Below are 16864 nucleotides of genomic sequence, written 5' to 3'. Positions count from 1 at the left end.
TATATATATATATATATATATATAATTAGCCTATTTCTGATTTTATTATTTACTAAATAAAAATAAAATAAATATTTTATCTTTTTTTAGTCTTTCATTTTACGTTGTTTTTTTTTACTAAAACTTTAGCAACGTTAACGTCAACTATCTCAAGCTGGTCACGTGATCCTCATTTGCGTCTAAAGGTTTTAATGTGGAAATCCGTTTTGAACCAAAACACGAACAGAAAGTAAACGGAGTGAGTCATACTCGGAGCTGTCTGTCTTTCTCAGACTATTTGGGTGAGTTATTTATTATTATTTATTATTGGAAAACAAAAAATTGATTTATGCAAACAAATAGGTCCACAAAAAGATGTGCAATCAAAATATTGAGGAAATAGTTCGAAGTGCGTCGTAACAATATTAAAGTCAGTTTGATTCTTTTCAGCAAACTAACTGAAGGCCTTCTACTCGACATTGAAATGGCGGATATTGACAACGCTGCTGAAGAGGAATCAAACCCCAGACCAGGAGCCCCCAGCAGCTGTATGAGTTTCATGAAGCGGCATGTATTTCCCATCACTAATCTGACAGCGATTGTCCTGGGTAAGTAAAATGATTGTAAACTGATGTTAATGCTAAATTAATTGAGGTTGTGAGTTTAGACGTTTTAAAATTGTAAACTTTACAAGGACAGCTTTGTGAAGTGGAACTTTAAAAAATAATATATATATTAACATTCATTTTGAAGAAATAGTTGCATTGTCAAGATGAAATGGGATAATTCAGCTGTTTTGTTTTACTCTTTACTTTTGCACACTTCTGAAAATGCTAAATGCTGTTGCCCTGGCAACAAGATGAGATTCCGGAAGTAAACGGACAATGGTGGTCTTACGTCAAATTCTGGAACTGATCCTGATCACATATCGTGCCCTGAGCTTTTTTTAAACAGACACTCTTTAGTTTCACAGCATCCCTACAGCTAATTGTGCTATTTTACATGTGCAGGTTGAGTCCTCACGCTTTAGTTTCAAGAGGACACTTTTCAACAACAGCAGTTTATTAAATTGCGCCTTCTCGTTGGTATTTAATCAATTTAAAATCCTTACAGGTATCTCAGAAAGACCAAGTGATATAAGCTACTATTTACAGACTGTATTTATCTAAAGACATAATTTTCCACAAATATGATGCAGCATTGTCAAATTAGGTTCATTACATTATCTTTAATTTGTAAAAAAATACAAATTCTCCAGTCAGCAGCAGATGTCTTTCCTCTTGCTTCTATAATTAGAGACAAAAGGGACATAGTGGGAATATAAAACAGAACAAAATGACTTATCCTTATATGACCTCAGTTAAACATACAGGTTAGATGCGTTAGATCGGTTTAGGTGTGCTCAAGAATGACGTTTGTGTTTTTGTTTTACCTCTGTAACATGTCTTTTTATGTATTTATTTTTAACATTTGCTTGATTTAAGCCTGCCTTTCTTATTGTCTTCAGGTCTTGCTCTGGGCTTTGTTCTCAAGTTCGGTGGCAATGTGACCGAAGATCACAAACTTTACATTGACTTCCCCGGCGAGCTACTCATGCAAATGCTGCAGAGCATGGCCATTCCTCTCATCGTCACCAGTGTGGTAATAGGTAATGTTTCAGGGGTCATTCCTCATGCTGTTAACTGTGACATTATAATCATACAGACATAACATCTTCAAGTTATTTGACTTAATGAAGTTCAAAGTTTAAGTTAAAAATATCAATCCTATTTTTCTTGTGTTCATTTTCACTCTGTCCAATTATGTTCAAATTTTCCATTTGAACGTGTTTTTAATGAATATTTAAGGGTTCGTTCATTGCCGGAAAACACAAAATGTTGCTGACTCTCTTTTACTCTGGGGTGTAAACTAGCTTTAGTAGTTCTGCTACCCAAAGCCCTTTTTACACTGCATGTCACATTCAACCATTCACACACTGATGACATATGGTGCTGTGTGTGTGTGTCAGTTCACACTTTGGGGCTCAGCGTCTGTCCCGGGGAAAACTTGAGCTGCAGAAGCAACCGTTTGATTGAAAGACAACCGTCCCTTCACTGATCCACGGCTGCACCACAGCCGCTTATGTGCATAAAGTTTGAACTGAGAGACTTTTTATGGGAATTTAAAATGAGATTGTCTTTATTTGCCCACACTTTTACATTGAGTTCATATAGAAACTCAATAATACTGCATTTTACATCCTGTCACACAGTATTCATGAGGTTACTGTTATACCTATAATTACATCGCCCTGATGTAACCCCATATATAGTTCCAGTTCTTTTTTTTCTTTTTAGTCTGCAGCTTATCATGTCTTTCCTTCCACAGGTACTTCCGACCTGAGCATTGGCATTTGCACAAAAAATCTTCTCTTTTCTGGAGCATTTTTTGTGTGGCCGTTGTCTTGGGTAAGAAAAGCATCAGACTTCAATCATGAGCATATATGGCTTTATGTGTTAGATTATGTATATGTATATATATATATATTTTAGATTTGAAAATAAAAAGGTTTATAGGCAGCACTAGTAGTATGAAGCTAAACTTGTGGCCTTCATCTGGGTCGCTTAGAAAAAGGAGACAGCTGTACGCACGTCACGCAGGTGCAAGTTGGTGCAAAAACAGAGGAAGAGGATAGGCCCACACACTGAAATGCCATAAAAAATACACTGTATATTAATAAAAAAAAACCTTTATGTGGCCTATTGTGCAGGCCTATCTTCTCCCTTCATCCTGACAAAATAGAAATGTTTGACTTCAGCGGCTGTTGCAGAAAGGGTCAAGTCTCCCCCAACCCATCCAGACTGGAAAATGTTCTTCTTACGTCTGCACTGACAGAGAGGCGCAGCAAGTTCTAGCTGATGCCTTTAACATGATGTTGCTCAGTTACTCTGTTGCTGTTGGTTTTTTCCAAACGTGTCGTTTCATGGTTTTGTCTCCTAGCTACCTGCCAGTTGGAGTCACGTTCATGATGATGGGCCACGTCATCGAAGTCTACGACTGGGAAGCCATAACAAAAAAATCAGCGTATGGCTGCAACATTAGTCAGGATGTCAACATTTGATTTGATTTGTTTATTCCTTCCAAACATGTAACATAAGACAAAGGTGAAGATAAAAACACAGACAGAAATAATCATTACAAATAGTGGAAAGTATAATTCAGAGGAAGAAAATGAAATCAATTTGGATAATAAGCTGTTATAAAGTTACATGTCTGCAAATGAGTGGGAAGAAGTAATCGTGAGGTGGTTAAAAATCGATTCAAAGGTGTCAAGGTTTGAATCGGCGCTCTGAAAAATGAGTTGCAGTAATCGTGAGTGTCAGCAGCAGGCGTTACCATGGTGGTGGAAGTACTTTTGCTTACCAAGACAGAAAATGAAAGACCAGGTTTAAAAAAACGATCATTTCTATTTTTTAATCTGTGCTTCCACTTGTATATTGTCCTCTGTTGTTCCTCCCAGAGACCGCTGCTGCACTGTCATTAATGTCTTTGGCAACTGCGTTGGCGTGGCACTTGTTGACCAAATTTCGAAAGAGGAACTTAAAAAAATGGACATCGAGGCTCATAGGGAGGAAATGCCATGGTAGGATGCACACACTGATTGTTTCAGTTTTTTATAACTCCTTGTTTTTTATTTAATATGTTTGTCTTTTTTTCTAAAATTGTGATCTCAGTCACATCTTAACATCTAGTTGACACACTGTGGCCTTTTTCTTCTTGGTCTGTTTTTTGGCTTTCCTGGTTATCACAAATTACAGTGAAGCTCAAGGGGACGATCTTGATGAGATCCAGTTGGACGTGATGGAAGGACGTCATCAGACTGACAACGAGGAGAACAACTAGAGTGAGCTTCCATTCATCCCAAAATAAATGGAGTTTAAAAGAACTGTGAAGAAGTTCACTACATCGATCCAGTTTTTTTTTAATTGAGATTTTCATTTCATTCACCACAAAAAAAAAAAAATCTTTAAAAAACAAGTGAGTAGGAGAGACTGTCAATCTGAACAAACCATTTTCTTTGCCTCTGTAGGTTTCCAGTGTGCAGCAGCTGCAGGATCCTGGAGGCTTACGATGTGCTGCTGTGGAGTTCACCACTCAACTCAAAGGCTGACGAAAGTTAAATAAAAGCATACAAATTAATTTTCATTTGTTTTGATATATTTTTACTTATGTTTGCACCTTTCTTATAGTCGGTTGTTTGCATTTATGCTGCTATTACAACTTTATTCCCCTTGACAGAGCTACATTTTAAAATTGTTTATTTTTTATTGCCAAGAACATTGACACAAAAAATGAATTTGACTTGATGTTTCATGCAGATGACAAACTTGAATATAATAAGATTAAAATGTAATAGTAATATGAAAAATGGATGTACTGCATAAAGAAAGAAAGATCTGCAAGAGAGGAGCTGTAACTCATCATCTGCACGACTCCACAGTATGCTGTTTATCATGTTTACATTGATCTTAATGCACTAATTCACTGTGTTCTGTTTGATATCAGGTCTCATATCTTATCCATCATAGCACTACGGTCACTTTATTTTCAGTATTCATCTCTGTTCATGTAGCACATTTATGTACATTTATTTGTCATTTACTTCACATATGCATATATGACTGTTTACATCTTTCTGTCCACTGATACCTTCTTTCCAACCACAGTCTGTTTACATATAAATACATATATTTGGTTTACCTCTGTTTACATGCATATGAGTCTGTTTACATCTTAGTCCAATCACTGTCCATGTATCCAACTTTGTCATTTTTTGTATTTTAACTGTGTACTAAAGTCTTGACCAATTTTGTGAAACTTTAGTCTTTTATTGACTTTGTATCTTCTTTAAATTTTTTGGTATGGATGCACTGTCGTTTATTTACTGCTCTGTGTGCCCTTGAACTGCCCCTCAGCGACAAATAAAGTTTTTTGAATTGAATTAAATTGAACTGTAATGAATCACAATCTAGTTTACACCTTTTTCAAATGGTTGTTTTACATTTTTGAAACGGGATAAAACAGAAGAATAGACCCGTTCCAAATAAATTAAATAATATGAATTAAAATTCATAAACAAATAAATGAAATTAAAGAATTATTTTTCTCAATTGTTTACGAGTGTTTACATGAGGTAGTATAAAAAGGGTCTTGCCAGATAGCAGAAATTAAAAATATACATGAGTAGATGTTGCATTTGCCAGGTAACAGGTAATATATATATATATGTATATATATATATATAGTGCACAATGTTATACTGCAGTCTTTTAGTTTTTATTCACATCTCACATCTGTATCTGCGTGTGTGTGGAAATGACCTGCATGAGTTTGAAAAAAGTCATGACATGTACTCTGTGTTCATCAGGTGTGATCCTCTCACTAAATTTACCACGCTTGCGTTGTTTTTGTTTGAGCCACCTTTTCCACAAGTGTTTGATAACTGCATTTGGGAGATAAACCAAATCTGACACAGTGTAAAAAAAAAAAAAAAAAAAATGGTTTGCTCTCATTCAGTCACCTGGAGCGTTCCGGAATCGTACCCAGGTTGCCTGGAGCTGTAGCTTTAAGCACATGCATTCACCCAGGCTCCGCATTGGGCCTGTAGGGAAGAAAACACACACACACACACACACACACACACACATTTTGTCTCCAACATAACAAGATGAGAGTATTTCCCAAACTTTTAGTCAATCCTGTAGAATTTGCTCTGGTATTATTGACGTCACTTTTTTGAGATCATATTAAAAGGCATCGAGGACGTCTAGTCTGCGGCTAAAGTACATTCGTAATGGCTGCACAGGGTATGTAAGTCCTGTCCTATACCTTGCATTATGTGTCCACAAACTCCTATTAAGCCATATTACTTGTAACAGACGGAGGGACTGTGAGGTAAACTGTCCACATGCATTTGCAGAGAGAAACATATTAGCCTCCATTACTGTAGTCGCGCTCACATCACACGTTCTAATTACCTCCCTGTTATTCTCTGTCATTTTATGTCATTAGGTGTGTTGTGAAATTGCTTTTATGGATATTAATGGCCCCTGACACGCTCCCCGAGCCTTATTCCTGCACATTGTTTTGGCGTTGCTCTCGGGAATTTCCTCCCCATCAAATCAGAAAGCCACCGCGCCAGATGGATTCATAATTGGGACGAGCAATTATTTCCGCTTTCGCCAATAATGTCCCCCTAAAAATGAACGAGGCGCAACAATGAAAGGGCGTGACAGCCCTCTCTTTTTCTGCTCCCGTTTTCGTCTGGGTCGTCTCGTAAACAAGGTGAGCGTGGACGGATACGAGGACAGAAAAACAAACAGAGGGATGAAGAGAGCGAGATGATCCCTAATTAGTAAATCCTACAGTGACTGCGTGCCCTGTCTAATCCCCCAGCTCGGATTTCTAAGAGAGAACATCATTTCATACCTGGTTTAACACACAGTTTGGCAATCCACTGAGAGTCTATGTGGACTGATGAGCCGCTGACTCATCAGTCACTTAAAAAAACTTTGTTGGCTTAACCCTGCGAGCTTGGAGCTTGGACGTTTTTGTGTTTCATGGACACATTTGTCCTGAGACTGAAGACTAAATGTGTTCGGGGGGGGGCTTCTTCCCTTTATTTGACAAAGACAGAGAGAGATTAAAACAGTGGATGCAATTAAGGTGCATGGTCAGAATAGAACTGCAGACATTAAGACGGTTGTGTATGCCTTTTTTTAAACATAGTACAGTGGTTAGAGTCAGACATCAGGAGATAGTAGAGAGTAGGAAATGACATGAAGGAAAGAAGCAACAGTCCAGATTTGAAGCCACCCACTCGAGGGGCTATAGCCTCTGTACATGGACCCCTCACCTGAGACATTAAGGGGATGCAAGGATAACAATGCAGCAGCCAGTATGTCCTCCTTCTAACTTTAGATTCTGCTCCTGAATGCTCTGGATTTGTTTGGACCAGAGAAGGTAGGCGGGGCTTTGAAGGCCGTTCTGGACGCCCCTGGGTTTGCCAGATATGAGAGCAGTTATCAGGTCAACAGGTGTTGCAGCGATGGAAGCGGGCAGTGGAACTGCTTCAGATAGAAGTGATTGTACCCGAGCTAAAAAGCCTCTGCATGTTTCTAATAAGCTCCAGCAGCAGAAAGCTGCTCAAACTAGGATCAATGTTGGAGATGAAACATGGAGAGAGGTTAGAACGCAGAAAGCTTTACAGACCCATGCAGAGCTGGCTAAACACTGAGGCTACAGTGTCCACCACATGCAGAGCTGGCTAAACACTGAAGCTACACTGTCCACCACATGCAGAGCTGGCTAAACACTGAAGCTACACTGTCCACCACATGCAGAGCTGGCTAAACACTGAAGCTACACTGTCCACCACATGCAGAGCTGGCTATACACTGAAGCTACAGTGTCCACCACATGCAGAGCTGGAGCTAAACACTGAAGCTACAGTGTCCACCACATGCAGAGCTGGCTATACACTGAAGCTACAGTGTCCACCACATGCAGAGCTGGAGCTAAACACTGAAGCTACAGTGTCCACCACATGCTGACCTGTGTGAGTGTCCACTCTAAAAAGGAGGGAGCAGCTCTCTATAGTAGCTTGAATGTGGACCATTTTAAACACTAGGTTACAAATTGCTCCTTTAAGCAGATCTCCATCATAAAGTGGGTGAAGTATTTGAATTTCTAGTTTCTGTCACCTCTCGTGTTATTTCTGTGTAAAGAAGCTTCTCTGTTTGCTCAGGGCGGCTCCTTCCTCCCGGCTTGCACGCTTCACGTTTAGAGTTACAGCAAAAAACAACAGCGAGCATTTTGTTCTGTGTGACGGGGAGCCTCAATATGTCTTCACGTTGTAACATGTGAAAAGAACAGAGTGATAGGAAGTCAGTGTCAGAAATGTGGAGCATTGTAAAGCGCGCGCACACACACACACACACACACTACGATGTTATCTGCTCCAGCGTGAAGAAGAAAGGAGCTGTTGTGTGACCTGAGAGCAGACGAGTTTGACAGCAACATCTCGCTGCAGAGTTTGCACAACATGTTGACTCTGTGATGTCACTTCCTCTATCAATAGATCGGCGTGCTTTGTTTCTTTTTCACCCCGCCTTCACCTCTGCGATGGGAACTCTGCCTGTTCGTATTGGTCCAATCTTTTTTTACTCTGCTTAGCAACAATAGGCAAACTGTTCTGCGCCTTGGTGGCTCTTCTAGCAGTTCAACTTTATATTTCTGTAATTATCCCGACCTTTAGTCGGTGTTCTATGGAGGCCAGACGCAAACATACATCTATATATTTACTCAGAGCTCCTCTTCAACATGTGTGTGAAGTGTGTTGTTGTACATCCACTCTGACCCTGTGTTTGATCATGTCTATAAACCCCTCTATTTCAGCCCTGCTCAGAACAGGCTGTTTCTGTGTCTGTAGCTTTAAATATGTAAATGAGCTGTGTCTGGCCACGCCCCGTCTATGGAAGGGCTCGGGTGTACTCGGTGCTTTCTCGCTCCTTGTCCTATTGTTTACGATGAGAAGGCAGACTCAGAGGGCAGAACAAACACCTAGCTGTGGGAGTGTCACCCACCTGGGGGAGGGGCTACTGCCCTTTGTGATGTCATGAAGGGAAAATCTCCAAACGGCCTGTTTGAGCACACATTTTCTGAAAAGTGGAGCAGGGAGAAGACGGAGAAGATAGATTTCACTCATCATTGGGGGGTTTGTAGACAGACTACAGACACAAAGTTAGAGGAACATGGTCACTAAAGTGACCTTTGACAAAATGCAAAGGAGTCACAGGTCGGATCTGAACCTGGACTGCCCGAGGACTGTGCACTCTGTACATGGGGCGTGCAAACTAACCATCAAAAAGCAGGATCCGGAGACGTTTGTTGATGAGAAGTGAAAAAGCTCAGGTTTACAGACGTCTTGGAGCTGAAGTGCCGTTACAAAGTACACACAGTCTGTGTCTGAACACTCTGTCAAGCCTTTCTTTTCACTCTTTTCAATCTCATGCTCCTCTAGAAGTAAAGCGTGCCAGCCAAAGTGTTGCCCGTCGATAAAAGCCCAGTGATGGTTTTTGTTGTTTTGTTCGTCTCTCCGAGTGCAATTTACAGGCTTGGCTTGTCTGGGTCGATAGCCGTGTTGATTTGCTTTCAGTCTTCAAGCAGTGCCCCTTTTCTAAAGAGCAAAATTGACATGTTCTCAGCGGCAGTGCCACCACCCCTGTGTTTTAGCTCAGTGTGAGTCGGAGGCCGGTCAATAGCTGAGACTTGCTTCACTTCCTGCTGTGCTGCTTACAATTACAGGCCCTGAATCGGTACCAGGGATTACTCATAAAAACCTGCCCCCCTCTCTCTCTCTTTCTCTCTGAGTGTGTGCTCAGGAGAGAGACTGTTTGCAATCACCAAAATATGACTTTCCTTCTGCAGGAGTATTTCATTTCAGACCCCAGGTGTAATATTCATGCTGCAAAATTGCATTTCTTTTGTGCGCCGCCGCCGCTGAAAAACGCCGATCGAAAGCAGCTGAAGGCGCTCACCTGTGAATTGTGTTGCACAAAGTTGCCCAAATTGTTGTCTGGAATAATCACAGTTATTCAAAACCAAACAGCTGTCATCAAGCACCATGATCCCTGGACACACAGACTGCAGTGTGGAGAGGATTACAAGTCGATAATTGAGGCGGGGTGTCGTGGTAGTCCTCTTCCTTTTGAACTTTATTTTCATAAAGACGAGGACCGTGTGCAGCAGAAATGTAAACGTAAGACTCCCTCTTTGATGTGCTGAAGTCCTTTAAACCAACATGGATGCATTTTGCTGTATTTCCTGCTCAGGTATTTTGAGCACGTAGGTGAGAGGCTGCATCCAAAATCCTTGAGGAAAACTTTTTCTTTGTGAATCGCCACACAACTTGGGTCGTGTCATATTGTTAAAGGATCGATGTGAGGGGTCATCTTATGGCTTATAAAGGAACTTCTTCTGATGCAGGATGTCAGCAGAGCTGCAGAAACTGCAAAAAAAATGAAGAAGAGAAAGTCACAAATAGTCGTGCAAAAAATGTTGAGAAAATCCACGAGCTGGGAGTGGAATAAGTCCTTTTTTTTTTTTCGCGTGTACTCACGAGGGTTGCTGATCCATCATTGCACCTCAGTGTGAGGGAAACAAACAAATACATATACAAGTTTCAGATGAAGTTGAACCAAGCTTTTCGCTCACTGCTGTCGGAGGAATTAGTCTCCAGCCTTCGTGAGGTGATCTCTTTACACTCTCGCTCGTATTGCAGCAGTGACCGAGGAAACGCTCGGCTCTCGAGAGTTCACCCCTGCAGGGCAGAACTCATGTGCTCAGAGTCGGGGTCAGACTCAGTTCAGGAGAGTGTTTAACCTGTCTGCAGTGCGCTGATGTGCAGCACCATGAAAACACACACGCTCTGACCCAATGCGTTTGCTCACAGATAAAGATCTTGAGGACACCGAGGAGGGGGCGGGGGGAGTATCACTTTCGTCCACATGTGGCTGCAAAATCAACACAACACCTCCTCCTTCCTCAGAATTACACCCATAAAAAAAACATCAGCTGGGTGCCACGCTGTGGCCTCCGAAAGAGATCGAAAAAACCTTCTCTAATTCTACAATTTATCAAGCAGAGGAAGGATCTAAAGCGGAGGAAACAACATCAGGAAGTGAAAAAGAAACAGCTTTAAGTCTGCTCAGACACGCAGGTGTTGACAGGAAGTGACCAGAGGCAGAGCACGACATCGACAGGGAGTTCAAATCAGCATCATTAAAGGCAGGGAAGGTAATTTCCTCCAGATACACTTTCTAAGATTTTGGTTGAAATTGTCTTTATGTCCTGATAGAAATCAATAACTCGCGTGCTCTGAAAAATAAACTGGACCAATGGCGCTAGTGCATGTAAGTGAGGGGGCGTGGCTTCTGAGGGAGCACCGACGGGACGTTCATGAAAGAGGTGGGTCTTTAGCTTTTTCTTAAAGGTGCAAAGGAACTCTGCAGATGGCACGTTTGGGTAAGAGAAGAAGAGTCCAGTTAGAGACTTAAGACCTTGTTAGGATGCGACGCCATCGAGGGAGGCAGCGTAGACCTCGATGAGAGAGTTCATGTAAAGAGGAGCCGTTTAATTCTTTGTTTTGCTAGCGAGCGGCAGAGTTTTAAATTTAGTCCGAATGAGAGCACGAACCTTTCGATTGGATCGAATAGAGACGCGGCGTTTGTTGACATGCCAGATTGTTAGTACGTGTATCACGTTGCATAAGTGGAACCAGGAGTGACTTGTTATATCATCGGTGTCAGGAAAGATGGCAGCGCAGGTGAGGAAGGAAGAGATCAGGGCGATCGTGGATGTGAGTTGTGTCGCCTTGTCTGCGTGTATTTTCTCACCCTTTTTTCATTCAGAAACCTATTTTCTCACTTTTCTCCGAGGTCGAGCTGCGGAGGAGAAGTCGTTCCATCTTTGACTGTTGCACACGCCTAATTAGACTAATTAGATTTTTCTCAGCTGAAGCCTGGAGTTTAACAAGACACAGCTCTCACCCCGTGCACCCTGCACCTTGATGGGTGAGAACAAGACTTCATATTCACCAGGCAGGTAGCACATCACACTCTCTCTCTCTCTCTCTCTCAAACACACACACATCCTCTAATGGATCAAATTAGCGCTCTGGCACATAAACCCTGTTTTTTTTTTTACTCTCTTTTTTTCTCTTCACTTATTCTCTTCTTCTTCTTCTTCTTCTTCCCGTCTGTCAGAGACAATCGCCGGGTAATTAAAAATCTACATCCAGACAAAAGTTGCTTTAATTTAAGTTCATTACACCGTGTCTTTGTCTGGCTTGCGGAGAGATCTTTTTCACAAATCCGCCGCCTCGAAACCATGGCAACTGCCGCATATAACCTCATTTTCAGCCTAATCACAAGCGAGAAACAGAAAGAGCGAGAGAGAGAGAGAGAGACTGCTAAACATTGATTTGGACAATTATGGGGCAACGTTGGCAACAAAAGCAAACGTGCAGATGCAATGGTTCGGGAAAGGCGCAAACAAAGAGGGTGAAGAATGAGACTTACAGACAGAAAAATAAATAAAAGGTGAGATAGTTTGATCGCCCTGAATGGCGTCTTGTTTTTGTTTTCCATTTCTAATCATCATACATGCCCTGATAATGTCACTCTTTTCATCATGGCGTCCTGACGTCCTGTGGCTCTACCAGCAACATATTCCATGATTAAATATAATGAATAAAACAAAGTACACTGTGCCGTGTCGGCAGCGTTCAAAGAGTTACTGTCGTCCCTCCAAAGACAGGAAGTCTTCTGCATGACTTTATTACTTCGTGCACGCCGTGGTCCGTCAGCGCCGTCGCTCTGCTCCGTTTCAAAAACGCTACAGGTGTATTTTTTCGACGGAGTAAACTGCAGACATGCGTCAAGCCAGACAGAATATCCCGACCTGGACAGGAAGTCAGACAAAGAAACTTCTGGGCAAAATAAATCTCGCTTTTCCGTCACTTTATCAGCGTGAAGTCAAAAATGGGCGCCAAACGGACAACAAAGAAAGTCTGCACGCTTTTCTCTTTATTCCCACGCCGTCTTGTAGCTCTCCCGTGATGTGCGTTCAGCTGATCATGGAAACGGAAACAGTGTGAATGAGCGCGCGGCGTCCGACGGAAGAAAACCGAATGTGTGCGAATTGCATCATCGCTCCTCGTGACCATTTTCTGAGAATTCCCAAAGTTAAGACCTTGTGATGATGAACGTCAGTCAAAAAGAGTGTTAGCCCTCAAGACAGGGTGTCAAACTGTGAGGAGGAGGAGGAGGAGGAGGAGGAGGACTTGAACAGGAGGAAGAGTCTCTCAAGCTGAGGAGAAATTGGAGAAATGTTCTTCAAACGCGACATGAAGAAACATCTTTTGACTCTTCGTCGACTCGGGCTCAGCAGACATTTTAATCCATTGTTGACTTGATGCGATCCATCCAATCACTCATTAAGACTCTTCACACGCTGATGTAACGACCTGCAGGTGTGATTTCAATCATCGTATAGGCTTTATATTATTCATATTATCACACCAATGCTGATTTCAAAGTGTTTATAAATGTCTGACGAGATTCTAAGTGTGACTTTTTTTTTTTTTTTTTTTAGATGAACCAATCGCAACTTCTGAAAAAATGCAATCAGCGGCGTCGACACCACAGCTCTTCCCAAAGGTAAAACTTTCTGTTTCTTCCTCGCTCAGAGACGCTCTGAAAATGTTCCGGAAACCCTTGAGAGGATTCAGAGCTTCAGAGCTTTGAGGATTGTTTTCTCGCGGGCTGCTGGGTAACTTGCTGCCTTGATCGCTTATTTTATTCGTGTTATTGTAACTCACAGGTCCAGACTGTGTTAGACCACCCTCACACTCTCCTCCTGTCACTTTTCACTCCCGCGCTTGTGATTGAGCTGCTCGCTCGGTTCGAAGATGTGCACCGTGCTCGTCTCAGATTTGTCTTTTCACTGACGCCATGTTGTCGCTTAAAAACCCTCCTGCATCCTGAACAGTTTGACCCAAACAAGGGATTTTAACAGCTAATCCTGTAAGACTAAAAAAAAAGTAGGGCCCAGGTTTTCAATGCTGCGATTGATACCCGTCATCTGCTCGTGAAGATGGGAGAACTAATGACAATCCACGGACCAAACACTCGATTAAGTTATGCAAATGCACTAATTGCAAACGTGAAGCTGTCCTGCCTCCTCACTTAACCCCGGCTAACCTGTTTAAAATACCGGCCTGTACATTCGGGTTTAAAAGCGAATGAACAGGGGGTGGAGTGAATGGGAAGGGGGAGGAGGGTGTGTGTGTGTGTGTGTGTGTGTGTGTGTGTGTGTTTCATGTGGAAGAACATGGGCAGGGGCGAAGAAGAAAAGAGAGATCAAAATTGCCCCTCTGCCAATCAAATAACCCAATTATCATCCTCAATCAGCGCTGGAGAGACACAAAGAGCCGCTCTCTTACAATGGATCAGTGGTCTAGACCAGAACAATTACCGCATAATTAGTTCATCAGACACTCCCAGATTGATCCAACTTTTGATTTGCATGCAGAAGTGGGTCGGAGAAAAGCCTCCGTTTGTGCATCCGCAAGATTTTGTTCCCTTCTCCCCTAAATCATGCTGGATGAAGCCCAGGCCGTACATCCTGTTCCCCACTCACAAATATTCAATATGGCAGCTTGTTGGGAGCCAAAAGACGTCCAAGAAGAGGCGTTTGGTTCCTCTCTGCCGTCACTGTGTATGTGCGTTCTTCAAGTCAGGAAACTGGATGAGATGTGGTGGAGGTCAGCTGTTGTTGTTGTGGGCCGTGAACTTGTTTGACTTCCACATTCATATTTATTCATCTTTATTCACAGATTCAGATCTTGCAGTGCATTTGTAGTCCGAGCTGTATTGACCAATCACGCACGAGCAGGGTTTAATGTGTGCAGGGTTAAAAAAAATGGTGGTCTCTTCTCGATCAGATTTTTTTAAATTTGAGCCACCAATAAGCTCGACTCGGCGTCACAGAGCCAATCAGCGTTTAGATTTCCTGACTTCCTTGAACGCATCAGAAAGGACTGAACCGACCGCTTTCTTCTCCCTTTAAATCCTCGACTGTTCACAAGCGCAAAACAGGTGCCAGCTTTGCAACGAGAGCGTCATATTGGCGAGGTCGCCGTGGAGACTTAGAAGAGGGGGCTTTGAGTGTGTCCGAGATTGGAGCAGCTCAGGGAGGCACGAAGCGGCAAATGTCTCAGTTGAATAATCATCACCCTTCATCACCCATTATTGGAACTTTTGCACCGCTTTTCAGGGAAGATGGAAAATCAGGGAGTGTTGAAATTAGTTCAGTATCCCTTCGGTGAACACGGCGCGGTGGGTTGAAGCTCTTTTTAACCTAAACGCCCTTAATTTGAATCTTTCTCCATTAAGTGGCGATTCGGGTGAGGAGGCGGCCGTCTCTGCCGTCATTACGGCGCCGACTGTCTGCAGAGCGTGATTGCGAGACGGAGGGTGTTATTCACTTGACCGGGCTTGGACTTGATTCTGAAGCGAGGGAGGCTCTCAGCGTGGAGAAAGGAGCCCCCCCCCCCCCCCCCCCCCCCACTCCCTACACTCCCCACACTCCCCACACTCCCCCCGATCAATGACAAGGAGGAGGTGGAAGGAGGGGAAAGTGGTCTGAACTTGTCAGGGCGGGGAAATGCTTCACACTGCGTTTCTTACAAAAAAATCCCGGCTCCATCACTTTGGGAGAGAGAAAGAGGCGCCTTGCTTTCTGCGGACTGTGAATAGGCCGTGATTGCCTGTGATACAAAGGGACGAGGGTACAGGTAATGACTGTGTGCTTTTGACAGACACCACCCAGCAGCGGCTGCATCACTCGCTGCTCCATCATTTGATTTGGGGGAGCCGTTGCGATGGCGACGGGACTGGTTGATTGGCGGCCTGCTTTTTTTTTTTTTTTTTTTTAAGTAAAAGCAATTTACATGTGTAATTTCTGTGTTGTTGGGGGAAGTGTTGTTGAAACGCCAAAGAGGCTCACGCCCTTGTTACTGTGTTTAATGACGCCCGTGTGCTTACAAAATAAACATATTGCTTGAATTAACCGAGTCAATTTGTGGAAAATGAATCGATGGGGTTGCAAATAATCGTCAAATGCGTCTGAGCGGAAATCACGACGATTTCGAACAAATCAGCGATCGCCTGTCGAGGACTTGTGCCCAGACTTCTGGCGAACTTTACGGTAGTTCAGCTGCGTTGAGTGGTTATAATAAAACAACTCCCAGCTGACACAATTTTTTAAGGTCCAATTATCAACATGAGAAGCGCACGTTAATGGCGATGAACGCTGTTTAGAGGGGCCCCCAGTGACTTTGGCTGAGGGCCCCCAACAGAATCTAAAACTGCCACTGCGCCCGTGTTTAAAAAGAGAAACCAACATCTCACCCTCCAGATGTTTCTGTAGAATAAACACTGTCGTTGTCATCGCATGGTCAGAGTAGCGTCTGTTCATCTGCTCCCTTTGAGTCTCAGAGTCACTGTGAATAATAAGCTACGCAGAGGTCTCACTCTGCCTTAAATCCACAGTACGAAACCACTTTTTTTTTCTTTTTCTTGTGATTTACTTGCATTGAACAGGCTGTAGCTGTATAGTAACATTGTGATGCTTTTTATCAAGTTACTTTTTAAGTTCTTTCTTTCTTTTTTTTTTCAAGTAAAAGCAGACACAGGTGAAAGGGCTACACGGTGAAACACCAGCAAATAATGTGTGGACACAGTCACAGACCCCAAGGTTACGTTCAAAAGTCGATCTTTTAATTCAGGCAGAAGTTCGGCGCACGGGAAGACAAACGGGCAACAAATCCAGAGGGGCAGGCAGAAGGCGGAGTCAAAAGGGCAACAGGAGCCATCGACGTGTCAGATGCAACAAAACCCCCCCGCTAGGGCCAAGAAACACGAGGAAGGATTAAATACACACACAATCAGGGAGTGAAAACACACAGATGTGGGTCGTCAGGGCGGGGCAGGACCAAGAGGAGGATTTGAAAGACGCTAACGCTAAGGGCAGGTACAAACGCAACATAATTAAGAAACAATGAAACATACAAAACGTTACCTTGATTAGGTTGACCCTTGTCAAACTGGGGCTAGAGAGGTCTGCGATGGGGTTATAGCGCCCCCTAACCCCGGTGTAGTGCCGTGCTTGTTTTATCAGGAGAAAAACAACAACTTTTAAATGCTTCGTTGAGTCGACGACTGCTCGATCAGTTCTGATGCATTTCAGGAAGTCAGGAAATCTAAACGCTCTTTTGACCTTT

At 42.9% G+C, this 16864-nt stretch overlaps 2 long non-coding RNA genes across 2 annotated transcripts; both read left to right on the top strand.

Annotated features, from left to right (window-relative positions):
• The first annotated feature begins 399 nt into the window (after positions 1-399).
• LOC306818701 lies at positions 400-2412 on the top strand. Its single transcript, XR_013778348.1, has 3 exons — positions 400-587; positions 1487-1627; positions 2347-2412. It is a non-coding gene; the product is annotated as an uncharacterized lncRNA (long non-coding RNA).
• A 1025-nt stretch (positions 2413-3437) lies between these two features.
• LOC306818413 lies at positions 3438-4158 on the top strand. Its single transcript, XR_013778192.1, has 3 exons — positions 3438-3601; positions 3777-3862; positions 4049-4158. It is a non-coding gene; the product is annotated as an uncharacterized lncRNA (long non-coding RNA).
• Positions 4159-16864: the final 12706 nt, after the last annotated feature.

This window comes from Symphodus melops (assembly GCF_947650265.1).
Source record: "Symphodus melops genome assembly, chromosome: 23".
Taxonomy (NCBI): Eukaryota; Metazoa; Chordata; class Actinopteri; order Labriformes; family Labridae; genus Symphodus; species Symphodus melops.
This window is presented reverse-complemented; position numbering and strand designations above follow the sequence as displayed.